We start from the raw sequence: 20,009 nt of genomic DNA, 5'->3' as shown, positions 1-20,009 counted from the left end.
CTTTGGTCTGTTTTGGATGATTCTAAATACATTTTTAGTGAATCTGCAGACCTAGAGAAATTTGAATATCTGAGACCCTGAATAAAAGGTTTACCCAAAAGTTCAGATACTCTAAAGGCGCCAAAAAATAGCCATTACATGCAAAGTGTAAAGAGCGCTGCTTCAAACTTGGAAAAGCAAAGTGTAGGCAACGTTGTTATAATCCTTTCCAATAAATTTAGAGATATAGGCTTGCGCTGTACTGTACTACGTTTCTTAACCTTGGACCATCCTGACAAAATCCTTCTACCCAACTCTCCCAAAGACGGGTCATAACCCCAAAAACATTTTCCGTAAAACTATATTCCTGATAGCTTTCCTGCAATGGTAGCAGCTGTAATGCCCTTTCCTGCAATCGTAGCAGCTGTAATGCCCTTATCAATGTTGCTCAACACAAAACGGAGAATGTCATCATTGCGTAGTAAAAGGCCTGTAAGATCATTGCTATGACAAGCCGCACCTGACTGTAGAAATTCCGCCTATGCCCTCCTGTACGCTAAGCGTGTGCTGATAGCCAGAGGTTGCTCCACCAACTTCCTAATCGTCAGTCCGCCAGCAGCCATAGCTCCTGAGGAATTGGTATTTTCTGCATCCGCTGTGGGTGCCAAACCACGGAATCTCCGCCACTGGGAACGAGATAACGCATCAGCTATAGTATTGTCTATTCCAGAAATATGCTTTACTCTAAAAGTTATATTCAACAACAAGCAACTCAGCATAAAATTCTGCAATAACTGAAGCAGGCGTTTGTCCCTTGCCTTCTGACCACTGACCAGATCGACTACGGTCCTGTTATCGACATGAAAGAGAACAGATTTGTGATCTAGAAACTTATCCCAGACTGACAGTGCTACTATCAAGGGAAAAAATTCAAAAAACGCGATACTGCGCTTCTCACTAATCCAGTGCAGAGGCCACTGTTCAGCACACCATTTGCCATCCCAGAAAAGTCCAAAACCGTTAGATCCTGAAGCATCGGAAAATATCTGTATAGACCATAAAAATTGGTCGCCCATGGACCTAATAGGAACACCATTAAAACTGTCTAGGAAAATCAACCAGACCTCAAAGTCTGCTCTCATGTGAAGAGATACCCTGACCCTATGATGAGGTAATGATGCACCCGCCATAGCAAAACCCAACCTCCTACAGAATGATCTCCTGGCCTTCACTACTCTGCAGGCAAAATTCAAATGACCCAACAACCGTTGCATCTCAAATAGTCAGTTTTTTCGCCGCCTTAGCATAATTGAGCAACTGTACAATTTCTTGCACCTTGTCTTGTGGTAACCTAGCTTCCATCTTCTCAGTATCAATTTCTATGCCTAGAAATATTAGACAAGTCTCTGGTCCCTCTGTTTTTTCTGCCTCCAAAGGAACACCTAATTCCTGCATCACAGATTGGAAAAATTGGAGGGCCTTGCCACATGAACGAGAGCCCTTTCTACCCACAAATAGAAAATCATCCAAATAATGTGACACTTGCATGTAGCCGGACCTGAATGAAAAAAGCCACTGTAGGAAAGAACTGAAATCGTCAAAAAGTTGGCAGGAAACTGCACATCCCATAGGTAACACTTTGTCAACAAAGAATTGACCTTGAAAATGAATACCTAGCAACTCAAAATCTTGAGGATGCACTGGAAGCAGTCTGAAAGCTGACTTAATGTCACACTTTGCCAACTCCGCTCCTGAGCCGGCCTTTTCAACTAAATCCACAGCTACGTCCACAGAAGAAAACTGCACTACAGTATCCTCTTTAGCTATAAAATCATTTACTGACAGTCCTTGAGGCCAAGACAAATGTTGAATCATACGGAATTCTCTCTCCGTTTTCTTTGGAGCCACTCCTAAAGGGGAAACAATAAGATTGGGAAGGGGCCAGGAAAAGAAGGGGCCGGCTATCCTACCTTCAGCAATTTCAGAGTCTAATTTGTTAGCAATAACTTGAGGAAACTGCTTTGCAGATTTTGAATTTTGCGCAAACCTACGTTGCCTAGGACCTTGATAACCGAGGTTGAAACCTTCCTTAAACCCCCACTCTAACTTTAAAGCTTTCTCCCTGAGAGGGTAAAATTGTAGCCACTTACATAAGTTGGGAATGTCAATTGGCGTAACCGCCTTTGAAAGGAGGCTGGACAGGGACGCCTCTCCCTCTGCCCTGACCTGTATAGAAGCTGGGGTTTTGTTCACTAAAACATTGCAACACGGCATGCTTACCACCGCACTTTCATTCGTGCCTATATTTGCATGGATACTTTTGACAGAAACCCCTGCTGAAATTCCAGCACGCCCCGTGGTGAAAGCTGTGTTTTTAGCCCATGACCCCACCCCTCCCAGAGTGGGTCTATTAAGAAAGGGCCGTGGGGTAATCGCCAAACCGCTTGCTGTATGTAATGCAGGAGGAGGCCTTTGTGGATACATCCACTGGACCCACAACTCGTTATCTACCTCACCCCAGGCTTTTTCTGGAATTAACACTAAACAAGCTCGAAACTCCTCATCATAGTGTAACCATGCGAAGCCCCCAAATTCTGCATGCGCCTTTCTAACACTATCCAAATATTTTAAAAGAGAGACCGAACGGTCCGGAAACTTTTCACAGTAAACGCTTGCAAAAATCAAAAAGGCAGAGGTCCAGCAATTAATATTAGTGGGAACCCTGGGTCTTCTCGCTAGCTCCCATGCCTCCTCCTTTGAACCCTCTTTAGATTGAAGCTCCCGATGTAGTAGTTTAAAAACGTCTGCAAACTCCCCGCTCCAAATCTTTTCTTTAGTATGTTTAGTTAAATGTGACCCCTGGGGCATGGACAACCCATATAAGGCAACCTCTTTAAACCAGTACCTGTGTCTTTGGTATTCTTTTCCTCTTGCGAAACTGAAACGGGTACCTTAGCTGCAACCGCATCTGTTTTAGGGGATACCTGTCCCTGTGAACTCGCAAATTTACAATGACAACAGACCTTATCACCTGTGACTGACTCAGGAACTGCTACTTACCTACGTTTTTTAACATTAAATAAAGAACAAGCATCGCCAACTTGCCCACCTGTTTGAAGGGGCTTGTCCAAAGCTGCGCGCTTCCTCGTCTGGATTCCTTCTGAAGCCTTGGAAAAACGCTCTAGCCGCTTCCAGTTCCTCTCGGATTCTTGTGTCTGTAAAAGATCAGCTCGAGAAAACTGATTAACAAGCCCCCCCTGTTTGGAAGGAAAACAGTCATTAGAAAGGTTCTCTTGATGGGGGATTTCACCCTCCTCCAGGTCAGATAAGTCGTTATCCTCATTGTCATAATAATTCTGCTCGACGCCACTACCTGAAGGCCTAGCCCCATCCCCAACCCCACCATCGAAAACCCTCCAATTCACTGCTTTTTTAAACTGTGGAAGCCTATAATCAGGTAAGGAATTTGGAAAAATCTCTTTAACAGCTGTTTTTTGCGTGGAAAAAGGCGAGCAAGATGCATGGAACTTGCTCAATGGTTGTTCGCTGAGCCCGCTGCCCTTGCGCAGGCTTGTAGAAATGTCAGCCTGCAAGCCGCTACTACTTGCAGACTGAGGGGGTCCTTGAAAATTTTCAGGCACTGCGTGAAAATGTGAGCAAGACGCTGGAAAATCGCCACACCTGATGCCCTTCTGCAATCTGGACGCAGAGTTGGCCTGCGAGTTGCTATTACTCGCAGACCGGTGATGTTCAGGCCCCGCAGGACTGCCTTTATTTCCCCCCCCACCCAAACCCATCCCCCTGCGGCAGGAGGCTCACTCGCTGACCCAAAACGGCAAACGTCTGCTCCGTCAACAACAGAAGCAGACAAAAAATCCTTATTTAATTCCCTGACCGGAAAATCCAAAGAAGGCAAATCCGAAGATACTCCAGTAGCCATATTCTCTTCAGCCCTTACAATGGGAACAATTGGCAAACTTGAAAACTCCGCTGACAAATTAATGGTATCTGAAGACCTAACAGAAGTAAGAAACCGGTCACCAGAAACAGAATTACCAACCGTTGAATATAACCTTTTCTTATTAAAAATAGGAATATCGCGTTTTACAGGCGATTTACCAGAAAACATGTGTTCACCATTGCCAGAATCGCAAAACTGTGCTTCGCCACTAGATGGCGCCAATGCCTCATTACTAACAGTTTCCACAACTTCAAAAACCTTGGGTATCCCTTTAAGAAAGGCAGGTTTCCTTGCCCCTCTACCCCTCACTGAGCGTGTGCGAGCCCTCCCCCTGCTTTTTACCACAACAGTAGGAGCTGTCTGCTGAAAAGAGGTAAGACGGGGAGCCTCCCTAGATAATTTCTTCAAAGACTTTGAATTTTCCACAGAAAAAACTTCAGGGGAGCCGTCCAATAATGTGCAGGCAATAACTGCAGCAGGCACACCCTCAGAGGAAGCCCTCTTCTTAAGGGGTAACCCAGTCCAAGCCTGATTCAGGACACCAGGGGCCAATAAATCCTCCCTCCCTGCCTGGCACAATGTTCTAAAGGCTTCCCTGACTCTCTCCGCAGCTTCAGCCATCATAAAAGACTAATTAGCAGCCTGCCAGAGCCCCAATAAATCACACAAGAGGCACGAAAAGCGAGCGCGCCTCCTGCCTACCTGCTCCTGGACCCCCAACTGCAAATAATTTGAACGCCGCGTTCTAAAGCAGGTTCCCTGCCTGCACGTGCTCTGCCCTGGGCGATACCAAAAGCCCAAAGCTGCCCGGGGGTGGACATTCTTCGAATGCCACCCCCAAGCCCCCATTCTGCATGCTTGAAAAAAGTGTGCTGTCGCATTCATAATATTTCCCAAAAAGAAGCATGACTGTTTGTAGCGGAATGGAGGGATAGCGCACAGCAATTCATTTAGAGTGGAAGGGCATTTCCACGTTCTCTTCCTAAAAATATTAATTTCAGAACTCGATCGGTCTCCGAACGGATAAATTGTTTAGTGTTGGGGAAATACGATTGTGGTATAGTTTTTTTAAATAAATATCACTGCAGTTTGAAAAATGGCAGTCTTTTGCCGACACTTGTCCGTTATCGCTGCTTTCCTTAAAACATTTTTTTTTTAATTCAATTGTTGATACTGGCGGGGGCGGGAGGGAATAAGCGAGAAGAGGGGGCCTGATGAGGCAGACCGGTACTCAGATGGCTGATGTTTTCAAAAACATTTTAATGCTTTTATGTCTTAGCTAAAAAGTTTATCGTGCATCTATAAAAGAGAAGTCAATCTTAAAATCTTTGGTATGGGATTAAGAGTCTATCGAGGGGAGGGGGGGTAAGGGGAGAGATATAACTGAGTCAGAGACAAACTTAGGCTGTATTCTTCTGTACTTCATGCTGCTGAAAATGTTCTCCCCGCTGAAGGAACAACGTTAATCTGTATAAACCCATTGGCTCTCAGTGTTTAATCTGTGGGGCTTCTATGTTTATGATGCAGCAGCGCATGAGTCTACATTTTTTCACAACCAAATGTTGAGACATTTTCCGTGGGCTTGTTCCCGAACGAGACTTATGTCTGTGATTTAAATGGTTAACTAAAGTAAGCTTAAGTTTACTGACGACTGAAATTCTGCACCTCATTTGAATCAATGCTGCCGCAAACTGAGCTTTCAAAGAGAGCGCAGATGCAGCAGTTGAGTTTCACATCCACTCAGGACCTCTGTTCATACACAAGTATCAGGACTTGAGAACTAGACCAGCACACACAAGCTGAACACTTTATTTGACAGTCTCACTGTTGGTCTGTCAAGGCCTCAGCCTTCATGTTCACCAAGGCTGTCTCAGGACATCATTGGGCAGGGACGCCGTGGATGTCTGCGGAGATTAAAGTTGCGTCTAGGAACATATGCTGTGACACTCGTGAGTCAACTAAACATTAGTGTTCTATTTTTGTGACCAATAGATGCCTGTCCCACCACTGCCTTTTGGAGAAAGCATGGCAATATGCTGCTTACTTCAGTAGCCCAGAGTTATAGATTTTGAACAGGGCACGCCCTTTTCTCCGACTTTCTGCCATTGACAAACCAAAGTGAACGTGAGTTGATGCACTATTGCTCCACACGCACAAAGTTCTTACCTACATGAAAAATGGACAGTAGAAGTATCTGGCTATAGACAGTCTCCCATCCCAAGGCTGTGATCTGGCATAGTATTCTTCAAGAAGCCGTACTGCATTGATCATCCCTAGAAGCAGAAGAAACCACTGCTCAAATGTCGGAAAAATGCTCAGGGTACTAGAGTAAGGCCAAGCAGGCGGAAGCGTGTCACAATTTTGTTCAACGGGAAGTGAGCAAACCTTGCAACACTGCAGGGTAGAACTGCTGACCGAAAGATGTATACTTGCAAGACCGTTGAGGACCTACAGGAGATATTGCAGAACTGCAAGTATGGTAAGAATGCAATGATCTGATCTGACCTGACCTGTATCATCGCTGGCTGTATTAGAGCCCGTATCACCATTTTGCCAGTCTTCTGCCCTCATTCCAACTCTGTAGTTAATTTCCGCGTTCAGCTGTTTTTATCCTACTTATTTATACAATAAGGTAAAATGCATGGTAGGGAAATGGTCCAAAAATTAGGAATTGTCACATGATTTTGGTGTAGAAACAGTAAAACACACCTTATTTCCTAATTTCTGAGGGGCTTTTCAGGGTATAAATCAAAATTACATGAAATACCTGCACCTTGGAATTACAGACCGAGCAATATTTGTAATTCTGGGTGTGGTATTCCCACTCAGATATTATGACCGACTTAATCGCACAGGGGATTTTTCTTTTCACCTATAGTAGTGGCATACTGGTCGAGGATGGATACTCTGAGTTTACATTTAGAGCTTCTTTCCGAGTCTTATGGTTTTAGAGATGTTGCAGCGTCAATGTTTGACTAGACCCTAACCATAAATCCCAGTTCCCTGTTTGCTAGTGGGAACCCTTTGGTCCAGTGGGTTCCACATGTCTCCTCGTGTATCTTGAATGCAACCAAGCAATCATAAGACAAAGGCCATACATTGGACATTAAAAAACCGTGCCTAAGAACTCTGAAGCCATTATTTTACATGTGTAGGAATACCAGTCCAATATAGGGTGTTGTTTTGGTGGTTTAAATAATTTTGAGGGCTGATGTTATTGAAGATCTTCTGCAGCCTTGACCCAAACATTAAGTTATTTCACGTTGCGCATAGGACAAAGAGCAGACCTGTCGTGGCATACTTGACACATTGTAGCATTCCCTTTGACAACAATATTACCTTCACTGAGGACTGTATAGAAAGCCAGAGTAAGAAACAAAGTCCTTAGGTTTTTCAGAATAGGCAGGAACTCACAAACCAGCCCCAAAGGATAGCACACTGTCCAGAGACATTCATATTACTTCCTCTGAAATATATTCAAAGCCCTGAACATTGTGAATGAGTATCGAGAGAGTCAGTAAGGGTAGTTGAAAGAAAAGAAGTGGATTGATCCAGAAGAGATCAGAATAAATTGAGGGAGGGGGTGGGAATGCAAGCAGAGGCTTCTAACTGATCCGAGGACGGCTGCCTCTCCTTCACACAAAGTGCTAATATCTTCTTGATTGTACCTACTCTTGTTGACTCAACTCAACAAAGGGAGAAATTAGTGTGTGTATGTATGTGTGTATATATATATATATATATATATATATATATCGTGCAAACTCCGCTCGCATTCTTCTGCCACCTGTGTTAGTGACAGAGCACGGACCACGTTTTTAGTGCATCAATAAGTCTTTATTGAACTCCCCCAACACTAGCCATCATGCTGCGTTTCGAGCCCCAAGGCCCTTGATCACATGGATATATATGATATAGATATATATTGATGTGAAAAGTACATAACTACCTGCAAAATCAATTGTGAACAACACTAATCATAGATATTGTCCACAAACCACTGACTGACATAAACCATTCGAAATGAACTAAGGCGCTTGTAAATATGCTAATATACAAGAAAATAAATGTTATGCAAGTTGTTTTTCTTTTACCATAGTCTTCAAACTGAACAGAAAATGGCAACGCCATTCACAGAGCTGATAGCCAAGTTGTATTGCTTTCCCTAATTCATAACACTAAAGGGCGTCTTCACCCACTATAGATAGTCCCAATCCCCATAAATTTTAAGTAAAAATGTATATAGTCATCTGCTGTGCTGAAAAATACTACAGCCCTTTCTAACACGTAACTACAGCTGCAACACGTCACAGTGCACTCGCTGCCTGAAACCGGAACTGCAGAAAATATTTTACTGAGCCTTCTAAACAGTATGGAGCACTGTGTGATGGGGCCCAACTCGCTTCACACCAATTTCGGGATTTCAGCTTGCTTGATAATATGTATGGCAAAGCAGTATTTATCTTGACAAAAGGTGCCCTTCGTTCTGCGGGGGCACTTAAAAGTAACACTGACATTTATGACCGGCTTTATGTGGCTCTCCTTAATTACAAAAGTTAAGTAATTAATAATTCCCTTTCCAAAGATTTCCATATATTGTGAAGTTCCCCCTGTGCTGGAATGCCTTATAGAGTAGCACTGTTGGTGTTTCATGCACAATTAAAAAACTTGATTTGCAATTTTCTTTCTACTTGCAACAGCATTCCTCAAGGCCTTTTCAGATCCCTGCACACTCCCCAGACATATTCCACATTGTTGAAAGTATGAAAGCATTCAGTTTTCCTGTGGGTTTTAGAAAACTTAAACTCACAGCTTGATAAAACTTTAAACTTGTTTAAAAAATATTTAATCATGCAAACTATTAATAGATAAATTCAAATTCAAATTTGCTTTATTCGATTTTCATATTAAATTTAAAAAACATAAAAGCATAATACACAGATATAAAATTTATACATTTTTTGCACTCTAATTAGATTATTTAAGGAATACAAAACACCATATTATATTAGTGCAAGTTTACCAAATAAAAACATTTTTTCATAGAGTAATCAATTCAATAGAACAATTTTATAGATAAATAACGATAACATTAAAATTTACAGTTGTTTCCTGAATTTAATTACTGCTTTTAAAAATAAAGCAGTATTTCTAGCATAACATTCATTTTCCAATAGTTGTAGTGCAAAATAGGCAGGGCGGCATTGCCTCAAACCCCAATTTTTTAAAATTGGAAGGATCCATCTTTTTCTATAATCCCCATAGTATTTACAAAATAAAACCATATGAATTGTTGATTGAGACGCAACCCCATCTCAGGGGCAAGCTGTTAAATTTTTTGACCAATCATTTATTGTAGGGAATGATACTAAGCGATAGAAAACGCCTAATCTAAAACGTTTGAGTACGAATCTATCGTACCCAGTTCCATGATAGGTCAAATAGGGTTGCATTTCAGTGGAGGAACAAATAATCTGATTTAACTGAACAGTTGGTTTGTGAGCTTCACTAGCGTATCTCAGTTCTTCTAGATGTGACATACATTGTTTTTTAAAATCTTTTCTGGCGATATTAATCATCTTTGCTGGACTGTGGAAAAATTCGGGCCTTCCCAAGTCCCCCATAAAATCTTTGATATATTTTAGCCATCTAATAGCTAGGGCTTGGTCCAGATTTAAAGAATCTTTTATGACCCTTTGATTAAATATTGTCTTTGTTGAGGTCCAGATTCGATGCCATAATAAAACTGTCTGGGCCCTTATTTTATCCGTAATATATTGTAGCCCCAAATCAGTGTGACAAACAAAAGTTGTGGTCGAACGTGGGACAGCCAATATATAACGAATAAAGGCATTTTCCACTTTCTGTATGTCCGCTACGTTACTATATCCCCAGATCCCAGCCCCATACAGTACTACACTGGCACACTTGGCTTGATAGATTTTGTTCAGTTCTAATGGTGGCCTTTTGCCTACTTTCTGTGCAAAATTTACAAGGGCTGTAGTTGTTTTCATAAATATCAGTCTTTTTGCCCTTATGGCCTGTTGCCATGTGCCCTTATTGTCCACTAAAATACCTAAATAGGGATACGTATTTGTATATTCGAGTTTATTATTTCCAATAAAGATTGATCTTTCTTTCTTACTAACTTTCCCACAGCTCATTATATAAGTTTTAGTGGCATTAATCTTTAGGTCAAGACTTTCCATGTAATTGTTATATTTATTTAAGGCCCGCTGAAGCTCTAATGGGGTTTGGACCATTAACACAGCGTCATCAGCGTAGAGTAGGGTGGGTATGGGTCGATTTTGTACTTTTGGTAGGTCCTGGCACCCCTCGAGCATCACCCGTTCGAGACCGTTGGTATACAGGGTGAACAGGAAGGGCGCCAGGACACAACCCTGTCTAACCCATCTCTCTATTGCAAATGAAGCTGTGTATTCCCCATTTGGTCCATACCGTACCCTGGCTCTAGCATCCGAATACGACTCTCTTACTACTTGAATTAGGGGAAGTTCAACTCCCATCACTTCGAGGATCTTCCATAATTTACTGTGAGATACAGAATCGATCGCCATGGAAAGGTCCACAAAAGCTAGGTATAATATTCGTTTTTTTGCCTTAAAGTATTTTTCCATTAAAATTGTTAAATTTAGACCCTGTTCTATAGTTCCTAAGCCTTCCCTAAATCCAAACTGCAAGTCTGTTAAAATATTATTATCTTCAGCCCATTCCTGGAGACGGTTTAAAATAATGCGACCTAAGACCTTTCCCACCGAATCTAATGGGGAAATTGGCCGATAACATGTTGGGCTTTGTCTATAACCTTTCTTAAAATTGGAACCATTAGAGACTCGGACCAAGTTCTTATGAGTCCTACCTTGCAAGCTGCTGCAAGGACTTGCTTTATTAAGGGGCCCCATAGCTCAATGTTTTGTTTAAATATGTCTACAGGTACCCCATCTGGTCCCGGTGCCTTTCCACCCTTACTAGCTTTCAAAGCAAGTTGAACCTCATCTAAAGTAAAGTCTATGTTAATTGGGAAGGGCTCATTTATAGGGCTAGGAAATATAGGGCAGACAGTTTGAATACTAAGCTCCATTTTCTTTGCGTGCATTTTGGAAAAGTAGTCTACCCATTGGCCTTCATTAATTGCTACTTCTACTCTTGGGGTTATATCAGGTCTCAGAAAAGGAGAATTGAGCACGCGCCAAAATGTAACAACGTCCCCCTCTATACAAGCCTTATCTAAATCGGTCCAAGCATTCGTTTTTATTTCCCTCTTTCTTGTTTTTAAGGCTAGGTTATATACATTTCTGCATCGCGCTATTTCTGCTCTGTCCCGTTCCTTTTTATGCAGAGCATGCTCTAAGGTAGTATATGCTCCTGTACAATTATTGTCAAACCACCCAACTTTCTTTCCTTTTCCATTTTTCACTTTAGATATAAAACCAAATGTTTAATGTCTGTGAACAGGAATCGCGTAGGCACTTTTCACACAACAGCATGCACCCAGAGCATCACCATCTAAACAGATTGGCATATGAGCCAAGGCTAACTTGCTTCATTCATACAAGGACTTTGTGATAATGATATGTTAAGCAAAAAGCAAATTGTCCATACTATGCAATAGCCACTTCACCACCCAAATATGACACACAAGCACTCCCACATAGACTGGTGGAAGGTAGAGAGACCCAACAAACACCAGAAAAATGTGTTGCGATAACACACAATTGACTTTCAATGGTAAATGAAATTAGAAGTCTGAGAAAAGGTACAAGAAAATAAACCCACCCGGAGTAGGAACAGGTAAACATGCACAAACACAATAATTCTTACACAGCAACTCACAAAAAAGAACTATAATATTTCTAGCATGGGGCCGTAAGACTTTTACACATATTTCTGGTAGAAGATGAAATCTTGTGATGCGTCAAACGGTCGCCCTTCTCAGGGATACATCACCATGACCCCTCGTAACATGATACCTCACCATGACCCCTCGTAACCTGATCTTACTACAGTGTTCACAGTAGCAGGCATGCACATAAGCAGATGCCAATATTGTCATTGTTACACACAACTGTTGCCTTTATTCAAAGAAACAGGACATGGTTCACAGTATGGACAGAGTTGATAGAAGTCCATCATAATTACCTCTGAGATGTTTCATGATTTTTTATTTTTTAAATTATTTTTATTTTTTATGCAAAACAGGCAATGAGATTATACAAATCTATAGGTTCCTTGTTTTAGGGGTACATCATCATATCATTTTCCATTTATAGTACAGCAGATGCATTGGGGCTGTCTCGCATGGGTTCCCAAATGTCCATATGGTAACTCGCCCCATCTGAACTCAATCCTAACAGCAAATCTCCTATGTCTGTTCACACATTATAATACACATCACGGTGGGTTATAAGGAACCATCATATATTTAGAAGCCACAATTGCCTTCCCTCCTCCCACTGAAGTAACTCAACTTCCTGTCTTCCCTCTCCCCTCCCTCCCCCCCCCCCAGACGTGACTTGTGTTTCTAAGACCGTAAGTGCTGTGCAATGCATGCCTATCTGCTGTGAATCATTAGCTAGTGTATCCTGGATACTGACATGGGCTATTTTGGATCTCAGACAGGTCAGTGAACATGTCAGCGTATCGTGGGTAGTGCTCTCAAGCGGGATCTTGTGAGGGTTATTTACCTTTCTGCTTCAGGGTCCCCATCTGATTCTGCATCTGACAGTCTCCGCTGCAGTGCAAGAGCTTCCCATTCCTCTGAGATGTTTCATGATATCCATTGTCATTCTAGTTTTACCTTGGCCTTTGTGTCCCCAGTTTAACTTTAATTCTACAAATCTGACATTGATATTCTTTAACAATTTCAGTTGTGGTTCCATCAGTCTTGTGTGTAAAGCAATTCTTTACTGAAGAACCGTGCACTTATCTTTGTTTGTCTTATTTTAATTCATAATTAATCTGCATATACAGACAGACAATCCCATTTCTAGCATGGTTGAATTCATTAGAACTGTGTCAATGGCATAAGCCCAAAAGGTTCTGTACCCGCAATTTTGGAGGAAGCAAAAACACCTATAACAATATTTCCTGAGAGATCTGTTAAGTACAGATTAAACAGTAGTGTAGCTGAAGCACACCCTTGTTTGACCACACTATTTGCCTCCTATTCTCACTCGCAGCTCGCCATCACTACTAAGGCAAATTCAAAGCAAAGCCTGTACTTGTCTTCCCTGAGAACTAAATGGGAAGTAGATGCGGGCGGACCTTTCCATGAGAGAGAATGGGCACAGGTCCTAGAACTCCCCCACAAGATAAGTTGCAATGCCAAGTTTAAACAGATTCACAATTTCCGCCAGCAGCAATCACAAAATTTCCCCCCTACACATCGCCTATCAGCCTTCGATACTCTGCGGGCCCTGCTGACTTCACCCATATGCTCTGGTCCAACCCCCTTCTCAGACCCTTTTGGACCTACATTACCCTTTTGGTCAGTTGGATCCCACAGAATTGGACTGGACTAGCTCTGGGAATATATAAAAGGCCCAAAAGAGATAGAGCAGCCTCTCAATTCATAAACCTTGCCCTCATACTCACCAAGACAGCCATTACCTCTCATTGGAAATCCATGCCCCCCCTTGTATTAAGCGGCACACCAATGGGTGCCTTGATAGCAGATCTGGACATCAAAAAAACCGAGGACCACATAGCATTATCAACTAATAAAATATTGGCTCTGCATTTGGTCCAAGTGAGAGATCACCTCTTACAGATCCACACTATCGGACATCATGACGAATCAAAACCATTGGACAATACCATGGCTCGCACATGTGAAATATCCTACATAACAATGGCATAAAAGATCTCTGGTACCGTCCGGGAACCATTACAAAGACTAGCTTTGATCTGTTCACAAAGGCATGCTGGGAACATATTAATCAAGTGAAATTAAGCAGAGCAGGTCCCCTGCTAAAATGGTACTTGTCCTTTATTCAAGACCGTGGCCGTGCAACTTTCCTAAACAAAATCTTCCCAATAGAACAGAGATCCCTCCTCTTAAAATGTAAACTCTGTACATTTCTGGTGGCATCAGTAACTAAAAGGTGGTCATCAAATACGGAGGAGGGGGTCGGACTTCTGTCTGTGTTCCTTGGGAGGCCGGGAAACATGAACCCATTTTCTTCTGCTGTGTCATCATATGTTAAGTATACGGAAATATTACTTGCGTCCACTTTTTATTAAGCCCAATATTAGGAAGTGTAACTATGTTGAAGTTTTTTGCTTGCGATCAGATGACAAAAACATAGTCTTGGCTGTTTCGTTCTACATCTATGCAGCCTGGCAACCAAGATCCGCAGCTCAGCAAAACTGTGTTCATTGAAAGGCAACTTTTGAACATAAAGGCTCAGATGGGTTGCTATCTGAATGATTCCCAAGAAAGCTACTAGCCCGGACCCAGCATTTCCTATTTTCCTATTAAACTTAAATCAGTTATCCGTTACGAACCTAACACACCGTTTTATGAACGAACATATTAATATTCTGTAATTGTGGTCTACTGGAAAAAGCACAGCGTTTATGGGCCCGCCCAGTGCAATAATGTTATGAGCACAAAGGGGATCCTATTGAGGGCACAAGCGTTCTTACTGAATCTAATCCACGAAAAACTCTCTCATATTATATTCAAGTTCCCTCTTTCGACTTCAGCGGACACTCTAACGCATGTATGTTAATTTTCCTTTTGTTGTAAAACCAAGGGTCTGTGTCATGTTTTTCTCTACAGAGATGGTTCCTTTTGTTGATTTCTTAAGCCAGTTGTAATAGCCACACCAAGGGAAAATACTCAGGGAAATGCCAAAGCACTAGCACTTTAACAGAGAAAGTCAACTTCCCAGTTGACAAACCCATTTTTTTGCCTGCAAGTCCAGAGCTGATATTTAACCTAATGGTGAAGCCATCCTTGAAGTGCTAACGTTCCCATCACTTAGAGCATTTGGGACGGCTACCCCGAGGCATTTAGGCACCCGAACCCAACAGGAAAAAGCCAATTCCTTCATGGACACCTAGTGCAATAACTTATTGTTCCCCGTGGAGTTAACTCCATGAAAAAGTCTATTTGCATTTGCACTTATTGTTTTTAGCACACTGTCACAAAATGAAATCGATGGCCCTTATGAATTATTTAGTAGAAGAAAGCCCCCTTCTTCCATTTGAATATAGTGATCTTGCGTTGACCAGTTGCAGGCCTACTATTGAGGGAAGCAAAAATGCATTTGCACTTTAACTGGGTCTTTCAAAGATAACCTTCCCATGAAAGCACTTTCTCTTGTCCATTAAGCCCTAAGTTAGGCGGACCCTTTGTGTGTCAGGCTTTGGGGGTATACTCTTGAGGGTAGGACAAATGCACTTGCACTTTTATTAGGGTATTTTAAAGTGCCCTGTAGCATTATTTCACTTTGAATCAAGCAAGCTTCCTCCCATATTGACATTGCAAAAAAATACCAAAGAACTCTTCCCATTGACATTTAAATGGCGGAAATTGCCAGTACTGGTAACCTAGTGAGTCTCAGGGAATACATTTTGTACACATTATGCATCTTTATTTCATGACCACGTCTCTACGGCGTCGGCTTCTCTAACGGAGCTCAGCGCTACTTGAATAAGCTCAACGAATCTCCGCCTGCATTGTATCCGGGGAGGCAGCTCGCTGCCCAGCTGCATAAAGGGGGACGCTTCCAAAGTCTCCTCGGTGTTGATTCCTCTAACGGAGCTCTCTGCAATCTGAATACCGTTCCCCATGCCACACCTGATTTCAAATTACATGAGGATTGTACCTTTTTTAAAGTCTCCAGATCGGTTGAAGTAAGTAAAGTACGAGTGAATGAATGGTCTGGTAGCAAGGTTTATTACGCTTTCCACTGCCAAAATCAGGCATACATGAGTGCTGTTGAGCCTGTGGAGCCCGTTAGGAAACTCAGAGGGAAGGGGGCATCAAAGGACTTAGTGGGAGCAGCAGCACCTCGCAGAAAGAGAGGAAAGAGTACATTGTAAGTTGTTGCCGAGGAGGTGGATAAGGAGGTTTCTGAAACAGGGGAAAGTTCAAAATTAGATCAATTGAACGAAGAAACATCCTCTTATCTCTCAGTGGAGGTTAAAGCAAAAAGGGGGAGAAAACGCGCCAAAGCTAAACCCTTAACCGCTACCATCCCCAGAGTGACCCCCTCTCTGCGCTCATATTTTAAAGTGATTCCTCAGATCTTGAGCCTTGGGAGAGAGCAAACCCAGTCCAGTAGTAATACTTCTAAATCAGGATTCAAGACTATGGAAAACAAAGAGTCGGATGTGTTACCTAAGACATTAACCACTTTAGTTGAAAATCAAGTTCCCTGCGCGGATCCATCCCATACTACACAAGTAGAAGAGACTCCTTTGGTGGAGTTTGTGGCAGAGAGCTCAGATCTGAAAAATATAGCGGAACAAGGCGCAACAGAAAATGAAAATGCGATGGCAGTAGATGGAGTATTATTACCGAACTCCTCAGTAGTTGGTAGAAATGACTTAGCTGAGAGCTCTATCAATCACATTGAAGACAACTACGAGGCTAGATTATTTGATGAAACTTCTTTGGGCGTCTCCCAAGAATTAAGTGAAGTGGTTGTTACAGGCACAGAGACTATTTCTGTAGCCTCGGTACAAGCAATGTTTGCAGCCTTATCTGCAGAGATTAAACAAGGTTTTGCTGAGTCAGCCTCTAACCAGAGAGAGATAAGAACTTTTTGTGAATCTCTTGATGAGAGACTAGGCAACCTGACGCTAAGAACTCAAGCTTTAGAAGAGACAGTGGGCCAAATATCAATGAGAGCTGAAGGCACCACGGAAGATATTGTAAAGCTTAGAAAAGAAGAACAAGCCCTCTCCGAAAGAATGGAGACTTTGGAAAACAACGCAAGGCGGAGTAATGTACGCATTTTGAATATTCCTGAGGGGAGCGAAGGTGCTGATATCAAGAGTTATATAACTACCTTACTAAAAGAAACACTAAATATTTCTCAATCTACTGAGGAGTTAGCAGCGGATATTCAGCGTATACATAGAGACCCCTTCAGACGTAACATGCAGCGGGCCAAGCCCAGGAAAATTCTCATTAATTTCCATACCTATTCTTTAAAAGAACAAATTTTGAACCAGGGACTTAAGCTCAAGTCACAGACATACAAGGGATATAACTTCCAGATCCGCTCTGATCTGTCCCGCTTCACCTTGGATAAACAATGGGAGCTAGGGCGAAGGATGGACGCTTTCCGCAAGTTAGGCGCAACAGTACAGATGGGCTTTCCTGCTTCTCTTAAAATCATGATAGACAACAAAATGCACAACATCAGATCAGTGCAAGCTGCAGATGATCTCCTAATGTCTCTTGGCAATAAGAAACAAAGAGTGTGACATTATGCATTGAGGTCATAATCTCCATATATGGAGAAATCCCCCCCCCAAAATATAAAGGGGAAAAAAAAAGGAACACATAACTACATAACTACATAAATACACTTACATTACTTACATTAAGTTAATGGAGTTGAAACCGTATAATTTTAGCACCATCAGTTAAGTTCCTAATGCCTGTGCGCAAAAAAAAAAAAAAGTCTTGTTTAAAAACCTGAACGCTACTAAATATTGAACTATTAGGAAAAAACGGGAAAGGAAAAAGAAAGAGAAAAAGAAAAGGAAAGAGGAAAAAAAAAAATGGGAAAATATAATAAAAAAAAAAAACATAAAGGATAAGGGAATAAAAAAAAAAAAAAAAAAAGGAATGAAGGATATAAAAAGAACAAGAATAAAAAAATAAAAAAAAGGGGGGGGGGGAAAACACACAAAATAAATAAATACACATAAGAATAGTACTTGCCTATAATATGTGTGAATATTTAATGGCGAGTTCACACTAAATATAGTAGAGGCACACAGGGTCGAGACGGGGAAGAGCTAGGGGCACTTACTTCCGGAAACTCTTCCGGGTGGTGAGCACAGGGTTTTCCCAGGGGGGGAGGGTTGGGCGTGGGGGGGTGGTGGGGCATAAGCACACTTTCATAAAAGAGCTCCAATCTTTGCGTTTAATTAAGTTTGTAGTTATAAGTTTTTATACTCATCTTATCTCAGATAACATGAATCTATACAGACAGCCATATACTTCATTAGGTCTACAGTTAGTCTTACCGAGTAACCTAAAGCTACAACACAATGAGTAGACTTAATTTACTATCCTGGAATGTTAATGGTCTCCGCACCAAGCCCCGAGCGAATAAAATTATGCAATATCTCCGTGATACGGATGCGGGGATCATTATCCTCCAGGAGACACACCTAACAGAAAGTGAGATACACGAGTTGGTCCAAAGGAATAGATGGATAGAATCTTCTATTTCCACAACACAAGGGTCTAACATACGGGGGGTCTCAATCTTCTTCAAAAAATCAGTAAGGTTTAAGATAAAACAACAGAAAGTGGATCCTGGAGGGCGTTGGGTCATTGCAGCAGTAGAGTTGGGTGAAGCAAAGGTAACATTAGTGGGCTATTATGGTCCAAATATCGATGACCCCTCTGTATTGAAAACCCTTTTCAATCATTTGCTAAATTTCCCAGACCCGGTGATTATAGCTGGGGATTTTAACATCACTTTAAATCCACTTCTTGACAAATCCCCTAACAGCAGACAAAAAACCACCTCTAAATCTAGATCTTGCTTAGTAGGCTTAATGAACCAGTACGATTTTATCGACATTTGGCGGTTTAGGGAGGGTCTAAGGCAGGATTTTTCATTCAGGAACTCGAAGTATAGTCACAAATCAAGAATAGATTTTATTCTCACTAGTAGAGTTCTGGCTGATAATATTACTTCAATATACTATAATCCAATGCATCTTTCTGACCACTCTGCAATAGTGTTAGAATTAAAGTTGGACACGCCACCTCTAATAAGAATGTGGTCCTTTGATAGGTCTTTACTCAGAACAACAGAGGATATCGAATTTCTACAGTCAGAAACCCGCCACTTTTTTAACACCAATATCGGTACAACCCCAATAGGAATTTTATGGGATGCATTTAAATGTACATTGAGAGGTCTTATTAAAAACAAAGTGGCCTATAGAAGAAGACAATATGCAGAGGAAGTAACCCTTATTGAAAACAATATCTTATTAGTACAGGCCGATATAGATAATACAGGAGTAATTGACAATGACAACGACCTCGCCGGAAAACACGCTGAGTTGGACAGGCTGAAGCACTCATTATCCGCAGTTCTAGAGAAACGTGTCCTTCGGAGATGGGAGGCAAGTAAGCTTTCGCATTTCCAATACGGGGAGGGAGCAGGGAAATTGCTTGCCTGGAAAATTAAATCAGACCGGGTTCGAAACAACATATCGTCTGTTACATCCACGGAGGGCACCTTTTCAAGGGATGATGAAATTAGAGTAGTTTTTAGAAATTTCTTTCAATCCATCTATAAAGATGACTTAAACGTTACCCAGAATGACATCTTGAGTTGGCTAGAAGGTATCTCTCTACCATCTCTAACACCAGAACAGAACCACTCTTTGGACGAGGAGATAACTATTATAGAGGTAGAAGAGGCAATAAGGAGAGCAAAGGGAGGAAAGGCTACAGGCACTGACGGTTTGCCAAGTGAAATATATAAAAAGCTTATCACTCAGGTCTCTCCAATCTTAGTGATTCTTTTTAACCAAATACTAAGACATGGCGAAATACCACCTGAATCATGGGACAATGCCTCTATAACCCTTATTTTGAAGCCCGGCAAACCCCCCACAGACTGCGGCTCATATCGGCCTATTTCTATATTAAATGCCGACTATAAAATCTTTGCCACCATACTGGCCAAACGGTTGGGTCGGGTGGCGCCAGACATTATAGCACATAACCAAAAAGGGTTTATTAAGGGGAGACAGCTTTGTGAGCTCACGTATGAATTACTAGGCTCTATAGACATCGCCATAAAGGAGGCTATCCCTCTGGATGTCCTCACGT

General features: G+C 41.8%; 1 protein-coding gene across 1 annotated transcript in view; it reads left to right on the top strand.

Annotated features, from left to right (window-relative positions):
- ITGAV (integrin subunit alpha V) overlaps positions 1-20,009 on the top strand; it is a 382,159-nt gene that overhangs the window by 83,865 nt on the left and 278,285 nt on the right. The window lies entirely within an intron of this gene.

The sequence above is a fragment of the Triturus cristatus genome, chromosome 3_2 (assembly GCF_964204655.1).
Source record: "Triturus cristatus chromosome 3_2, aTriCri1.1, whole genome shotgun sequence".
Classification (NCBI taxonomy): Eukaryota; Metazoa; Chordata; class Amphibia; order Caudata; family Salamandridae; genus Triturus; species Triturus cristatus.
This window is presented reverse-complemented; position numbering and strand designations above follow the sequence as displayed.